The sequence below is a fragment of the Otolemur garnettii genome, unplaced genomic scaffold, assembly GCF_000181295.1.
Source record: "Otolemur garnettii isolate 467f Iridium unplaced genomic scaffold, OtoGar3 scaffold00051, whole genome shotgun sequence".
In the NCBI taxonomy this organism is placed as follows: domain Eukaryota; kingdom Metazoa; phylum Chordata; class Mammalia; order Primates; family Galagidae; genus Otolemur; species Otolemur garnettii.
Genome location: NW_003852446.1, coordinates 9,043,534 through 9,058,954, shown reverse-complemented (window position 1 = coordinate 9,058,954; position 15,421 = coordinate 9,043,534). Strand labels below are relative to the sequence as shown.

General features: G+C 41.9%; 1 pseudogene; it reads right to left on the bottom strand.

Moving 5' to 3' along the window:
* Positions 1–11,609: 11,609 nt before the first annotated feature.
* Positions 11,610–14,461, bottom strand: LOC100960284 (annotated as a pseudogene).
* Positions 14,462–15,421: the final 960 nt, after the last annotated feature.

Genomic DNA, 15,421 nt, shown 5'->3' with positions numbered 1-15,421 from the left:
TTCTTCAGTGCGGGCCTCGCGCTTTTGCCGGTCGTGGGCCTCGCACCTTTGCCGGTCGCAGGCCCCCTCCCCTGCCCTGCGCACTGTTTTAGAGCCTCTCAGCCTTCCGCTTGTGGCTCTTCCACCTTGCTTCACTGGTCAGCGGCTTCCTGTTGTTGAGGTAAATAGTCTCCTGCCCTTAGGCTGTTAGCCCTTTTTATCCTACGAAGTTACCCCCATTAAAGTGGATACTAACCTTTCTGCCTTGACTGGCTGGTATTTCATCCCACTAACACACATTTTTATTATTTTTCTTGCAGTGATTTGTGTGAACAGTGCCGTGACACTCCTCTGTAGAGGTAGCCTTTTTCCGGACTTTGGAAAACTTGGAGAAGAAAGGCGTAAAAGCAGTATCTACTCTAGGCCATTTGTTCTCTTCCGTCTCCAAAGGAACTACGTACAGGGCAAACAGGCAGTTTGGTGACTTACGCCTGTATCAAGGTGTGTGTTTTCTTTTTTAAAATCAAGATTTGAAAAGTTCCCAGAAAGCCCTCTGTCTAAGCACATTGTTGTTCTGTGTTCTGACAAATAGCTCATCAGCCACTCACTTGCTAGGATGGGAGGTGAAGCCACAGCACACACCAGAAAGACAGGAGCCATCAATAGCCTTTATGCCCTCAAGATCCCCTTTGTCTTCCTGTGAGGTCCTTATATCTTTCTGAATCCAGCAGAAGCCATTCTAATACTGTCTTTTCTCCCTTAGACCCTCAGCCAAACTCATTCCTCACCCTGGTTCTATCCCTTTGTATGCTCTGCTTTCTGCTTTCTGTAGGCAAGGGATGAAAAGGTGAAGCCAGCCAGCCCCCTTCCGCCCCGGGAGAGAGAGCATATCCTTACCCATAACATTGTCCTGCAGCTCTTCACTTTCTGGTGGCCCGTAGGTAGGAGGCCTCTGGCGAGGTGTCTCTCGCTCCCACTCTTCTCCTTCCCTGGCCTCCTGTTCCACGTGAAAGGGGAGTGGAGCCCGGGGGACTCGGAACTGAGGCCCAGGGATTCGGTTGAGGCCTATGCCACGGAGTCGGCTTCGGTGATCCATGGTGGCTGTTGAACAAACAGGCACAAGCCTCAGTGAATTCTAGGCCCTGAGGTGGGCCTCTGAGTTTGGACCTGGGAAAGGAAGGTTGGGGACAGTGCTGTGTCCCTGTGCCTCTTTGATCTGGGCTAAGCTAAGATGCTCTAGCTAGCAGTAGGGACTACCCATTAAGTGGGCCCCAGTGAACTCCCCTGCCCTCTGGAGAGAGCGACCAGGTTGGCCAGCTCTCAGGCGCTCATCCTCTGTTACACTGAACCCCCTTGGCAGCTGACAGTCTGGGTAGCAGTTGCTCTGACTCCTCCCATCCAATGATATTTGTGGGGATATTGTGCTGTCACAGTGACATCACAAAGAAGTTTGAGGTGGAGACCCTGCACTCAAGTCACTTACTATCTGGCTGGAGTCAGTTGCCCATATTAATAATACAAAACCATTAGACACTGAGGGGTAGTTCTGAACCTAGGATAGACCTTGGAAGCACCTGGGGAGCTTAAAAACATTTAAGTGCAGGGATTGCAGCCCCCAAAATGATGATTTAACAGGTCATTAGGGACTCCAGTTGCCTTTATAAATGGGTATGTCTGGTTAAGAAGCACCACCAATGGTAATTAATAGCACAAGTTGTGGGTTCAGCTATTTTTAGTTTCAAACCTGAGCTTTGCCACCAGTTCTTGGCCCTGTGGCCTTGAGCAATTTATTTAACCTCTCAGCCTCAGTTTTGTCATCTTCAGACTGAAAACAATAATAATTTCCCCAGGTTGTGAAACTGAAATGATAGGATATATGCAAAGCCTAATTTTGAATGTGGGCCAGATTTAGGGACTCATTTCTGATGAATATGACAAAAATAATGCTTTATTATTTTTTAGGCTAGGTCATAAAAAGGATAGCTTCTATCTTACACCTAGATTAATCATTCTGGGGGAAGACTTTTTGTTCAATTTATAAAAATTTGAGATAAAATTTGTAAAACTGATTTTTCTTGTTTTAAAGTGGATAATTGAATGGTTGTTAATATAGTCACAATGTTGTGCTTTGTGCTCACCACTACCTGATTCCAGAACATTTCTTTCACCCCAAAAGAAACCCTGTAACTATTAATCATCCATTAATCATTCCAGATTACCCTCTTTACCCATCTTCTGGCAACATTTAATCTGTCTCTTTCTACAGACTTGTGTATTCTGGACATTTCATCTGAATAGAATCACATAGTATGTGGCCTTTTGTGTCTGGCTTTTTTTAAACATAATATATTCGAGATTCATCCATGTTACATCATGTATTGGTAATTTATTCTTTTTATTGTGGTAAAATATACATAAGCTAATGTTTACCTTTTTTTTTTTTTAAGACAGCGTCTCACTATTTTGCCCTTGGTAGAGTGCTGTGGCATCACAGCTCACAGCAGCCTCCAACTGATCCACTTAAGTGATTCTCTTGCCTCAGCCTCTGGTGTAGCAGGGACTACAGGCGCCCACCACAATGCTTGGCTATTTTTTGGTTGCAGTTATTGTTTATCAGGCCTAGGCCGGGCTGGAACCCACCAGCTTTGGTGTATGTGGCCAGCAACCTGCTCACTGAGCTACAGGTGCTGAGCCATTGTAACCATTTTTAACTGTGTAGTTCAGTGGCATTAAGTACACTCACATTTTTGTGCGTTTACCACTACCATCCTCCATGATGTTTTTAATCTTTTCATTAAACACTAATTTTCTATTGCTTCCTCCCCCAGGCCCCAGAAACTAGCATTCTACTTTCTGTCTCTCTGAATTTGAACACTTTAAGTACTTCATATACAGGATCATACAATATATGTCCTTTTGTGTCTGGTTCCTTCACTTAAGCTTAATATTTGCAAAGTTCATCCATGTTGTAGTGTGTATTGGTACTTTATTCCTTCTTAAGATTCCATTGTTGTATATACCAATTTCATTATGTATTCATAAGTTAATGGATATTTGAGTTGTTTATATTTTGAAACTACCACGAATAGTAGTATGGCTACCATGACTACCATGATGCTATGAATATTCATGTATAAGTTTTTGTGTGAACATATGTTTTCTGTTAGGTATATATCTAGACTGGAATTGTTGGGCCCTATGGTAACTCTGTTTAACTTTTTAAGGATCTTCCAAGTGTTTTCCATAGTAACACTGTTGTTAATTTTTTTTTTTTTGGAGACAAGTGTCTCAGTATGTCACTCTTAGTAGAGTTTTGTGGCATCACAGCTCACAGCAACCTCAAACTCTTGGGCTTAAGCAATTTTATTGCCTCAGCCTCCCAAGTAGCTGGGACTACAGGTGCCTGCCACAACGCCCAGCTAGGTTTTTTTGTTGTTGTAGTTGTCATTGTTGTTCAGCAGGTCAGGGCTGGGTTCGAACCCGCCAGCCCTGGTGTATGTGGCTTGTACCCTAACCACTGAGCTACGGGTACCAAGTTAGCACTGTTGTTAACTGACACCAGCCATATGTGGAGGTTCAAATTTCTGTACATCCTCTTCAACGGTTATTATCCATTTTTTCGGTTATAGTCATCCTAATGGATGTGAGGTTATATCTCCTTGTGGTTTTTTTTTTTTTTTTTTTTTGAGACAGAGTCTCAAGCTGTTGCCTTGGGTAGAGTGCTGTGGCATCACAGCTCACAGCAGCCTTAAACTCTTGGGCTTAAGCAATTCTCTTACCTCAACCTCCTAAGTAGCTGGGACTATAGGAGCCTGCCACAATGCCCGGTTATTTTTTTGTTGTAGTTGTCATTGTTGTTGGCAGGCCTGGGCTGGATTTGAACCCACCAGGTCTGGGTGCCGAGCCATCTCCTTGTGGTTTTGATTTACATTTTCTAAATGACTAACGATGTTGAGCATCTTTTTATGTATTTTTTGGCCATTTTTATATCATCTTTTTTTTTTTTTTTTTTTGAGATAGAATCTATGTTGCCCTGAGTAGAGTGCAATGGTATCATACCTCATAGCAACTTCAAAGTCTTGGGCTCAAGCAATCCTCTTGTCTCACCCTCCCAAGTAGCTGGGACTACAGATGCCTGCCACAATACCTGGCTAATTTTTCTATTTTAGTAGAGACGGGCTCTTGCTCTTGCTTGGGTTGAGCTCCTGAGCTCAAATATTCTACGCACCTCAACCTCCCAGAGTGCTGGGATTACAGGTATGAGCCGCCACACCCGGGCTATATATCATCTTTGGAGAAAAGTTTACTTCAGTCTTCTGCCTATTTAATAATTGGTTTGTTTTTCTTTTTGTCATTGAGTTGTAAGTGTTCTTTATCTATTTTGGGCACTAGATCCTTATTAGATGTATGATTTGCACATATTTTCTCTCATTCTGTGGGTTGTCTTTTTACTTTCTTGTTGGTGGCCTTGATGCCAAAAGGTTTTATTTCGATGAAGTCCAAGTTATCTATTTTTTTTGTTGCTTCTGTTTTTAACATATTTAAGCAGCTCTTGGTTAATTCAAGGTCATAAAAATACATCCCATGTTTCCTTCTGAGAGTTTTATAGTTACAGGTTTTAAAAATTTAAATGTTTGATCCATTTGAATTCATTTTTGTATATGATGTGAGATAGAGATAAGGACACTTTTCAAGTACCTACTATATGCCAGCCATTGTCCTTGAAGGAAGCAGCAACAAAACAGATGTTTCTGCTATTATCAAGCTAAAATTACAGTGAAGATCATAAATATTAGTGGTCACATAAGTGACTGTGTATTAACTTGACTTGATCACACACTGTTTCTAATCTATAGTGGGAACCCATAAAGTGAGAATTATGGAGAAGGGCATACACGTGTATAGTTGGCAAAGTTGCAATATTGCCTTGGGGGTTGGCGAAAAGGAGGAAATCCCTGTCTGATACTGTCCTGGGGACATTTGTAGGTTCCTTGGGGGGAACCCCAAGTGCAGGCTCCTGCCATTTCCAGTATTTTACCCCTGACTGGCCACTTAGACTCCCCCTTAGTCCCTAGGCCTTTTGTGCCCTACCCCTGTGTTGGAATCCTTCCTCCTCTCTGGGTGGCACACTTAGCTCCTTTTACTTTTAAGAGTATCTCAGACCATTCTATTCTGTGGGATCCACATTTATTCTTTGAAAACACATATTTTTCTGCATTTGCTGGCAGTTCAATTTACATTCAAGGCTGACATTTTATTGTCCCTTCTGCAAGTTTTTATACCTCCAGTCTATAGATTTGTGTGTCAGACACTAGTCCCTGTGATCCTTAACCTACAGGAGCTACAAGCAAAGCTTTCATAAGCTTTTGTCATTTGCTTGAGGTAATGGGGAAGCAACATTTGCTCCTTTCTCATTGCAGGATAAGTCATTAACCAAGTTGTGAGGGCATTAAGACAGCCTCTGGAGAGACTCATGTGGGAAGAAACTGAAGCCTCCCTTGAACTACCGGCACTACCTTGCCAGGCTTGTGACTGCACCTCCTTAGAAGTAGATCTTCCAGCTCAGGTCGATGCTGATGTTGCAGCCCAGCTGATATCTTGCCTATAGCCTCATGAGATGCCCTGGGTCAGAAGAACCTCCCTGCTCAACTATTTTTGAATATGTGACCCATACAAACTGTGAGTTTAAGAAATATTTATTGTTGTTTTAGACCTAAAAGGTAAAGTCTTGGTACAGTTTCCTATAAAAACACTGTTACTCTTCTAATTCATATTAGAAAATATTAGAATCAGTTTTAAAAGTAGTCATTCAAAAGTAGTACTAGGGTGTTCAGCAAATGCTCATGAAGCAGAGAATGATGAGCAGTTGCCTAGATGGTGTGTATGTTGAATGTAGCCCTTAGGCCAATATGGAAAAGTTCTGGTGCTTTATCATTGGTACATGTAGGCAGGGTTCAAAGGATGGGATCAGGGCAAATTATAAGCATGATTTTCACTTTAATTTATCTAAGTTAGAATGAATAACAGCATCCAATGACTGGAACATTCTCTTAAGCATTTTTCACAAGCTGGAGACTTGTGTTTTTCTATAATAATCTTTACAAAATCTTAAAACTTTTAAATCTTAAAAAAAAAAGTAAGGGGGTAGTGTCCGTAGCTTAATGGTTAGGGTGCTGGCCACATGCTCCGGGGCTGGTGGGTTTGAACCTGGCCCAGGCCTGCTAAACAAACAAAAAAAAGTAGCCTGTAGTCCCAGCTACTAGGGAGGCTGAGGCAAAAGAATGGCTTGACCCCAAGAGCTAGAGGTTGCTGTGAGTTATGACACCCTGGCACTCTGCTGAGGGTGACAAAGTGAAACTCTGTCTCAATTAAAAAAAAAAAAACTTCTCTAAAAAATTGGCTGGGCATCATGGCTCATGCCTGTAATCCACTACACTTTGGGAGGCTGAGGAGGGAGGATTGCTTGAGGCTAGGAGTTCAAGAGTAGCCTGGTAACATAGTGAGACCCTGGCTTTACAAAAAAATAAGAAAAAATAGCCAGTTATAATGACATGCACTGATAGTCCTTGTTATTCTGGAGGCTGAGGCAGGAGGATCACTTGAGGCCAGGACTTTAAGGCTGTATTGAGCCATGATTAAGCCAAATGTACTCCATCTTGTGAGACAGAACAAGACCCTGGCTCAAAAAGACACTTTTTAAAAAAATCAAGGGTATGGACAGCACCTGTGGCTCAAAGGAATAGGGCACTGGCTCCATATGCCTGAGGCGATGGGTTCAAACCCAGCCCCGGCCAAAAACTGTAAAAAAAAAAAATCAAGGCTATGGCTGTCAGACAGGCCTTATATCCCCAAATGTCTTTCTCATAGCATACACCTGTCCCACTGCCCAACATTGTCATTTCTCCTTTTATTCTTCAATTGAAACATCATCTTTTCATGGTACATCCTGGTAATACTCATAGAAATATAGCTGCTAAAATGGATCCTAGATTAGTTGCTTAATTTCAGAAATACTTCTTAAGTACCTGTTATGTACTAGACACTATCTTTAGGAGCCATTAAAAACAAAATGGACACATTCCAGCCATTTTTTTTTTTTTAGAGACAGAGTCTCACTTTATTGCCCTTGATAGAGTGCTATGGCATCACAGCTCACAGCAACCTCCAACTCCTGGGCTTAGGCAATTCTTTTGCCTCAGCCTCCCAAATAGCTGGGACCATAGGCACTTGCGACAGTGCCCAGCTATTTTTTTCGTTGCAGTTTGGCTGGGGCCGAGTTCAAACTTAGGTATATGGGGCCGGCACCCTACCCACTGAGCTACAAGTGCTGCTCCATTCCAGCCATTTTTAAGCTAAAATTACAGTGACATGGATATGAAGTCAACAGTCACACTTTTCAATGTAGGCCAGGCATAGTGTGGTTCATGCCTATAATTTGAGCACTTTGGGAGGCCAAGGTGGGAGGATGACATGAGTTAGGAGTATGAGACCATATTGAGCAAGAGTAACACTTTATAGCTGCCAAACATAGAAAACTTAGCCGAGAATGTTGGTGCATGACTGTAGTCCCAGCTGCTCAGGAGACTGAGGTGGGAGAATCCATTGAGCCCAGGAGTTTGAGGTTCCACTGAGCTATGATGATGCCACCACACTCTAGCCAGGGCAGCAGATACCCTATCTCAAAAAAACACGTAAGTTTAAATGTAAACTGGTAAGTGCAGTAAAGGGAAATTGTAGGCTTCTGTGGGCCTACAGCATAGGCGTTAGCCTGGGTCATCATGAAGGTGGGTAAATAGTAAGGGAAGATTTTCCTAAGAAGTGATGTTTGAGCCTGTGAAGATGAAGAGGGTGTAACTAAATGAAGACACGTTCTGAGTAGAGGTAGGTGGTTTAGGAAAGTGGGATGGGCATCCTAGGAGTCCAGAAAACAATAGAATAGAAGTCTTGACATTGGCAGGGATAAAGTGAACCCCAGGATCTGGGTGAAATCCAGGGACTATGTGACGTGAATCACCCTCTTAATTTAGAGAGGAGGAAACTTGAGCCTAGGAAAGGATACCATGCTAGAAATTGGCAGAACCTGGCTTTGAGCTCAGATGTTCAGCCTCCAGATTCCTCATTGTTCCAGTGATCTATTTTTTTTTTTTTGCAATGCATTATTTTCAGATTTGAGAGGGATGAGTATTTTGTGTTTCTTTTGTAAAATGTGAGAACTTGATCATTTTTGCATTTCTTTTTCCTTTAGAGTATTCATCTAAGTTAGTAATTGTACATTTCTGTGATTATGTGATAAATGTTCATTAGGCTCAGTGATAGAGTTTTGTCTGTTTTGCTCATAGCAGTATTCTCAGTAACAATTAGAATGTCTGATACATGCTATATTCCCAGTAAATAACTATTGAGAATGTTAATGAGAACCTGATCATTAAGGGGAGGTAGGAGATCTTTGTTAAGGCCCAGGTTATTTGCAGGTGTATATATTTTATGAAACCCTATACATAAAAAAGATGAGGACCAGGCATGGTGGCTCAAACCTGTAATCCTAGCATTCTGGGAGACCAAGGTGGGTAGATGGCTTGAGTTCAGGAGTTCGAGACCAGTCTGAGCAAGAGAGATATCCTGTCTCTATTAAAAAAAATAGAAAAACAAGCTGGATGTTGTGGTGGGCGCCTGTAGTCCCAGCTACTTAGGAGGCTAAAGCAAGAAGGATTGCGTGAGCCCTGGAGTTTGAGAGTTTGTGTTTGCTGTGACCTGTGATGCCATGTCACTTTACCCAGGGCACAGAGTGAGAGTCTCAAAAAAGAGAGAGAGAGAGAGAGAAAGATGAGAATGGGGAAGTGGGTTACAATGAAACTCTATGACCCTAGGTTGCCCTAGGAAAGTTTTGTACCACTGGGGCCTTGACCCATTATGGTCTTTGGGAAAATGGTTGAGGAAAGGGAGAAGAAGGGAAAGGAGAGGGGAAAACAAAGAAAAAAAGAGATAATTAAGAAATGGAGGAAAAGTGGGCTTGGAAAGAAAACTATGGAATGGGGAGCTGTAGAGAAGAGATAAGGCCAGTATCCCTTCTTCCTATTTTTCTGTGAGTTGTTAGGGTACAAGCAGACCCTGCCACTTGTATGCCTGCTTAAGCTTTCTCTGAGTTAGTTATCTCCTTGTTCTAAGAAGATCATCTCCAGGGTGAATTTCTTTCCCACCTTTTAATCAGGGATTTTTAGATCAGTGTTTTTTTTCAAGGAGCCTTTTTTCTTTCATATTTAAAGGGCTATGTAAAAATTATTGGAAATATAGGTTGTGCCTAGCTGAGAAGTCATCATGTGTTACAGTTTCCTGCCATGGGCTCTCAAATAGTCTAGGTTTCTGAAAACTTTTGTTATTTTCTTGAGCGTGGGGGAGCAATATTTGTCCCTCCCTTATTCTATGAGAAATCATCTTCCACATCTTAAAGACATTCCAGTGTTTTCTGGAGAGACCCATGTGGGAAGAAACCATTTTGGAAGCAGATCTTCTGGTTCTAGTGGATTCCACTGACTGCAGCTCTGGCTGACATCTTGACTACAGCCTCAGAAGATGGTGGGCCAGAACCTCCTAGCTCTGTCATTCCTGAATTTGTGACTCACACAAACTGTAAGTTTGATAAATGTTTCTTATTGTTTAATAATTTTAATTGTTTTTTGAAATAGAATTCATACTATACATAAACCGCCATTTTCAAGTTACTTTTAGTATTTCCACAGTTACTCAGTGATTACCACTCTCTCATTCCATAATATTTTTATCACTGCAGATGATATCCCACACCTTTTAGCAGCCCCTTTTGGTGTCTCCTACTCCCTGTTACCTAATAACCATTAATCTACTATCTGACTCTATGGAGTTGCCTATTGTGGATATTTCCTATAAATGGAATCATATGGTGTTTTGAGGATAGCTGCTTTCATGCAGCATAATGTTTCAAGGTTCATCCATGTTGTAGTACATGTCAATACTTCATTCTTTTTTATGGGTAAAAAATAATATATTGTAAACTTATAGCACATTTTGTTTGCACATTGATCAGCTGATGGACATTTGGATTGTTCCCATATTTTGCCTATTACGACTAAAGCTGCTGTAAATATTTGAGGATAAGTTTCTGTGTAAGCATATTTTTTTTTGAGACAAGAGTCTCATTATGTCACCCTCAGAGTGCTGTGGCATCACAGCTCACAGCAACCTCAAACTCTTAGGCTTAAGCAATTTTCTTTCTTTTTTTTTTTTTTTTTTGAGACAGAGGCTCAAGCTGTCCCCCTGGGTAGAGTGCCATGACATCAAAGCTCACAGCAACCTCCAACTCCTGGGCTCAAGCTAGTCTCCTGCCTCCACCTCCCAAGTAGCTGGGACCACAGGCGCCGGCACAATGCCCAGCTATTTTTTGGTTGCAGCCATCATTGTTGTTTGGCGGGCCCGGGCTGGATTTGAATCTGCCACCTTGGGTGTATGTGGCTGGCACCTTAGCCACTTGAGCCATAGGCGCCAAGCCCCTTAAGCAATTTTCTTGCCACAGCCTCCCACGTAGCTGTGACTATAGGTGCGTACCACAATGCCCAACTATTTTTTGTTGAAGTTGTCATTGTTGTTTAGCTGGCCTAAGCTGGGTTCAAACCCACCAGCCTTAGTGTATATGGCTGACACTGTAACCATTGTGCTATGGGTGCCAAGTCAGCATATGTTTTTAATTCTTTTCAGCATATACCTAGACTGGAATTGCTGTACCATATGGCTAACCCTGTGTTTGACTTTTATTTATTTATTTATTTGGACAGGAAAAGAAATTTTGAACTCAATCCATTTGGTGTATTTCAAAGGTGCAATACTTTTCTTCATTTATCAGTGAAAGAAGTTAGAAATTAACTTCCAAAAAAATTAGCAAATGGCAAACAAATTTCTTTGAAAGTCATAGTCACATAGTGTATCCTAGAAAAGAGCAGGGGCAAGACAGGTTCCACCCACTTTCATGAGTTTCATCAAATACTGGATCTACTCAAGGGTGAAGAGAAAAGGCAACTTTCAAAAAGGAGTATGTTATTAAATGAGGCATTTTCTATACTCCCTCTTAAGAGCACCAAATAGGGAACATGTTTTCTAAACTAGATCTGGAATGTGGAATCAATCCATCCATCTCCCCTAAGGGCTATCCCCTGGTTAATGAATTAAAAAAAACAAGACTGAAAAACAAACCCCACACACACTACCCCCCAAAACAGAGGTAACAAAAAAGAACACTAAGGTGTCCCAGATGACTCTCTAGAGTGGAACCAGGTAGAAGCTTCAACAATTCAAATTAGTCTGTTAACAGAGTCATCACAAGCATGCCTTGCTTTAAAAAATTTTTTTTTGAAACAACAAAACAGAAAATAGTTCTGATCACTTTTCTGACGATATACAATTACTCAAAATTAACTAGTACCTGGGAGGGGAAAGAGGGGGACCATACCTAGGGACCTTGTCTGACACGAGTGCATGTGGGTAGGTGCCGAGCATTTGTTATTATTGCAAAAATGAATTTTTATTTTTAATCTTTAATTTGATTTAAACATTGCTATTGGTATGATGACACCAGTTGTGCAGAAAGGGCTCTGGCGAGATGTTCAGAGCAGCACATACCTGCATAGCAGCACACACCTGTGGCTCTTCTTTGGTTCTGAAGGTTCCAGGGAAGCCAATATTGCTTCATCAAATACATTCTTTAGGCCTTTCTGTGTAAGTGCAGAACATGCCACATACCGTGTTTACTCAAAAATAAGACACTGTCTTATATTTATTTTTTCTCGAGAAGATATAATAGGGCTTATTTTCAGGGGGTGTCTTATTTTTATTAAGTATAATACAACAGTCTAAATTTATTCAAATACAGTTAAGTCATCTTCTTTTGGAACATCGTTGTAACTCTCCAGACCCGGAATTCCATCCTGAATTTCTTGCGACTCTTATTTCCTTTAGAACCATCGGCCCCAATCTTTTCATGTCAAGCAGTAGAGCTCTCATTAAATGAGCAGCTCTTATCCATGTAACCTGCTCGGAGTACATTGGCAACAACACTGTCAGTTACTTTATTCTATGAATTCTTCACCCAAGTCATGACCTCTTGCAGGTTTGGCTTCACAAAGTTTCCACACTGATTTCTTGTCATTCTATTTTCAATGTAGTCATTAATTTCTGTATGCAAATGGTCTTCGAATGACTCGTTTGTTACAACATCAAGAGTCTGCACATAGGCAGTCATTCCTGCAGGAATCATTATTTGATCTATTTTTCTCTCTGCAAGGAAGTTCTTCATGTCTTTAGCAGGGTGAGTGCTGGCTGAATCCCAGACTAGCAGACCTCTTTGGCCACTTAGCAAAACAAGTGGCAGCATTAAATCAAGCCATTTCCTTATCTTGTGTGCCCCAGGCTTTTTTTGTTTCAAGAACATAAATGCCAGAAACACGTTCAATCTTATCTTTCTTGCCCTTAGTGATGATGATAAGAGGTGTAGATTTCTTTACATCCAGACAAATGGCCAAAATACAGGTAACATGTGGACTTTTGTGATCAGTGGAGAGAACGTAGATTGAGGAGGCACCCCTCTGTTCGATTGCTGTTTGGGCTCCTTGACCCATAAACACTGCAGTTTCATCCATAGTAATCATGTTGCAAGGTTGGTATTTAGAAAAGTCAATGCCATCAACATAAGACTTGAATACAAGTGCTCGCTTAATAACTTCTGCATCTTCCAACTTAGACAGTGTTGTTGAGACAGTTCGTATCACTGAAGGAAGCCATCCAGCCAGTGTTGTGATGCTTTGAATTCTGGGGATATTTTGAACTGTGGTGCCATTGCAAGGGCAAATGCTTGAATGTCAGCCCTGTGCACAACCAAAGCCTTTGCTCTTCTGTCAGCGATCCATTCACAGATTATGTTTTCAAGCTCAGGAAATAAAGGTTGCCAACCCGAACTACGCTTGTGCTTCTTAGCATTTACTCTGTCCATATGTAGATTGAGGTTATGGTATTCTGCCTGCCATTTTTGGACCATTCGGATATCAAACTTCTCTTTGCAGAAGGCTGTAAGATGCTTGCCCTGGGAGTCCTCAACAATTCCTTTCTTGTACTCAACAGAAAAGCTCGCTCTTTTGCACTCATCTTGTTCGTGGGTACAGATACTCAGGAAAAGCAGAGATAGCCCAGCAAAGCTCGTGTGTAAGGGCTGAATTATTTACCGTATTTGGGATCCAGTGAGCACTGGGTCCAATCTGCACAGTGGAGCTGAGATGATCTCTCTGGGCTCAGTAGCAGACTGCTTGTTGAACCTTTCCCCCTCTACCCTGTTGTTTTTTTGGGGGGTGGGTGAGAGGCCCACAGATTTTTGCTCGTCAGTGCTGGGGACCAGCAGCTTTACTGGTGTTTTTGTGGGTTGAGAGAGGCTCACAGACTGTTGCTGGACTGATGCTGGGTAAAATAGCAGCCACATCTTTCCTTCTTCCCCCTAGGGACATACAATATGGTAAAAAAGCAGAGTGTCCTGCTCCTCATTTCACTGTGGAGACTTTCACTGTGGAGACCTGCAGGTTCTATGTCTCCATCTCCACCTGAAGCCTCAGCGTGCACAGGATGGCCGGAAACTGACAGGGGACCCGACCTTGTTGGTGGGGCTGGCGCTGGTGATGCATGAACTCCTTTCCCCTAGCCATCCGCAGGTGTGCAATAGGATTCTTGTGACTACGGTTACCACATGCGCATCTGTGCATGTGTGAACAGCTAGGAGAAAGGAGTGATGCGATTTCTGCCTGTGCACCCGTGCAAGTGCGAATGGCTTGGAGAAAGGAGCTGTGGCAGATAAAAGGCACTCCAGTCTTCCTTACTGGTCTGCGCCAAAATGCGTGGCGTGGCTATGTAGATACGCTAGGTCTTATTATCAGGGTAGAGCTTATATTTAACAAATGCATAGAAATCCTGCTAGGGCTTATTTTTTGGGTAGGTCTTATTTTTGGGGAAACGTGGTACTTGACAGCCTTCAGGTCATGGGCCAGCTTTTCACCATTCTGTGGAGTGATAGGCTTCTGTTTGTCTTGGAAAGTTTTTCAATAGGAGAAGGGTCATCTCTGAGACCAATTTGGGTCTCAATAAGAAAGAAAGGAGTCTTTAGACAATGGTGGGTTATCTCAGGCAACCACTTTTCTTTCGCATTTTCAAATGAGGATGGAGAGACCACTGAAAAACAGACTAGAAATAACATCTGTGGATAACTCAGTGCTTGCTTATAATCTGTCATAATCCTCTTGCCCTGCAGTATCAAAAAGTCCAAAAATGTATGGCTCTCCATCAATTATAACTGTGACTGCATAGTTGTCAAAAACAGTTGGAACATAATCAGTGAAAATTTGTTTGTTGTGTAGGATATCAGGAGACATGTTTTACCAGTAGCACCATCGCTTACCACAATGCACTTAATTGTCTGCATTGCTAAAATAGTTTTATATCCACTTTAAATATTTCAAATCTGATGTTAACCTCAGTGTCTCCACCGGGGTGTTGGCAGCACTGCCTGTGTTTGACTTTTTGAGCCAAGTATTTTCCACCACAACTGTACCATTGAATCCCAGCAATGTATGAGAGTTTTCATTATTCCAAATCCTTGTCAGCAGTTGTTACTGCCCTTGTTTTTAATGACAGTCATCCTACTAGGTGTGGTGGGGTATATCATTGTTGTTGTTTTTTTCTTACAGTGAAAAGATGTGTATTTAGAATTAGCCAGCTGGACTTGGTTTAGGTGATCCTAATTTCACTGGCAACATCCAGAGCCAGTTGAACATATGCCTTCTTCTTGCCATCAGGCCTGATTAGGTTGTTGACCTTGGCAACATCATTGTCATAGAGCATCTTCACAGCCTATTTGATCTGGTCCTTGTTGGCTTTGACATCCACAATGAACACAGTGTGTTGTTGTCTTCTGTCTTTTTCATGGCAGACTCAGTGGTCAGGGGGAACTTGATGATGACATAGTGGTCAAGCTCGTTTCTCCTGGGGGTGCTCTTCCAAGGATATTTGCGCTGCCTCTGGAGCCTCAGAGTTTTTGGCTGCTGGAAGGTGGGTGATGTATGGATTTTTTTTTTTTTTTGTGACTATGGATGCCTTTTAGCACTGCCTTCTTGGCTTTCAATGCCATTGCTTTGGCTTTGGGAGGGGCAGGAGCTTCCCCCTTCGCCTTTGGTGCCATCTTGTGAAAACTCATTGTGGTTTTGTTTTGCATTACCTAATGACTAATGATATTGAGCATATTTTCACGTGGATTTTGGCCTTTTGTATATCTTCCTGGGGGAAATATCTATTTATATGTTTTCCCATTTTTAAGTTGGGTTGTCTTTGGATTGTAGAGTTTATTTTGGATACTACAACCTTATCAGATAAGTGATTTGGAAAT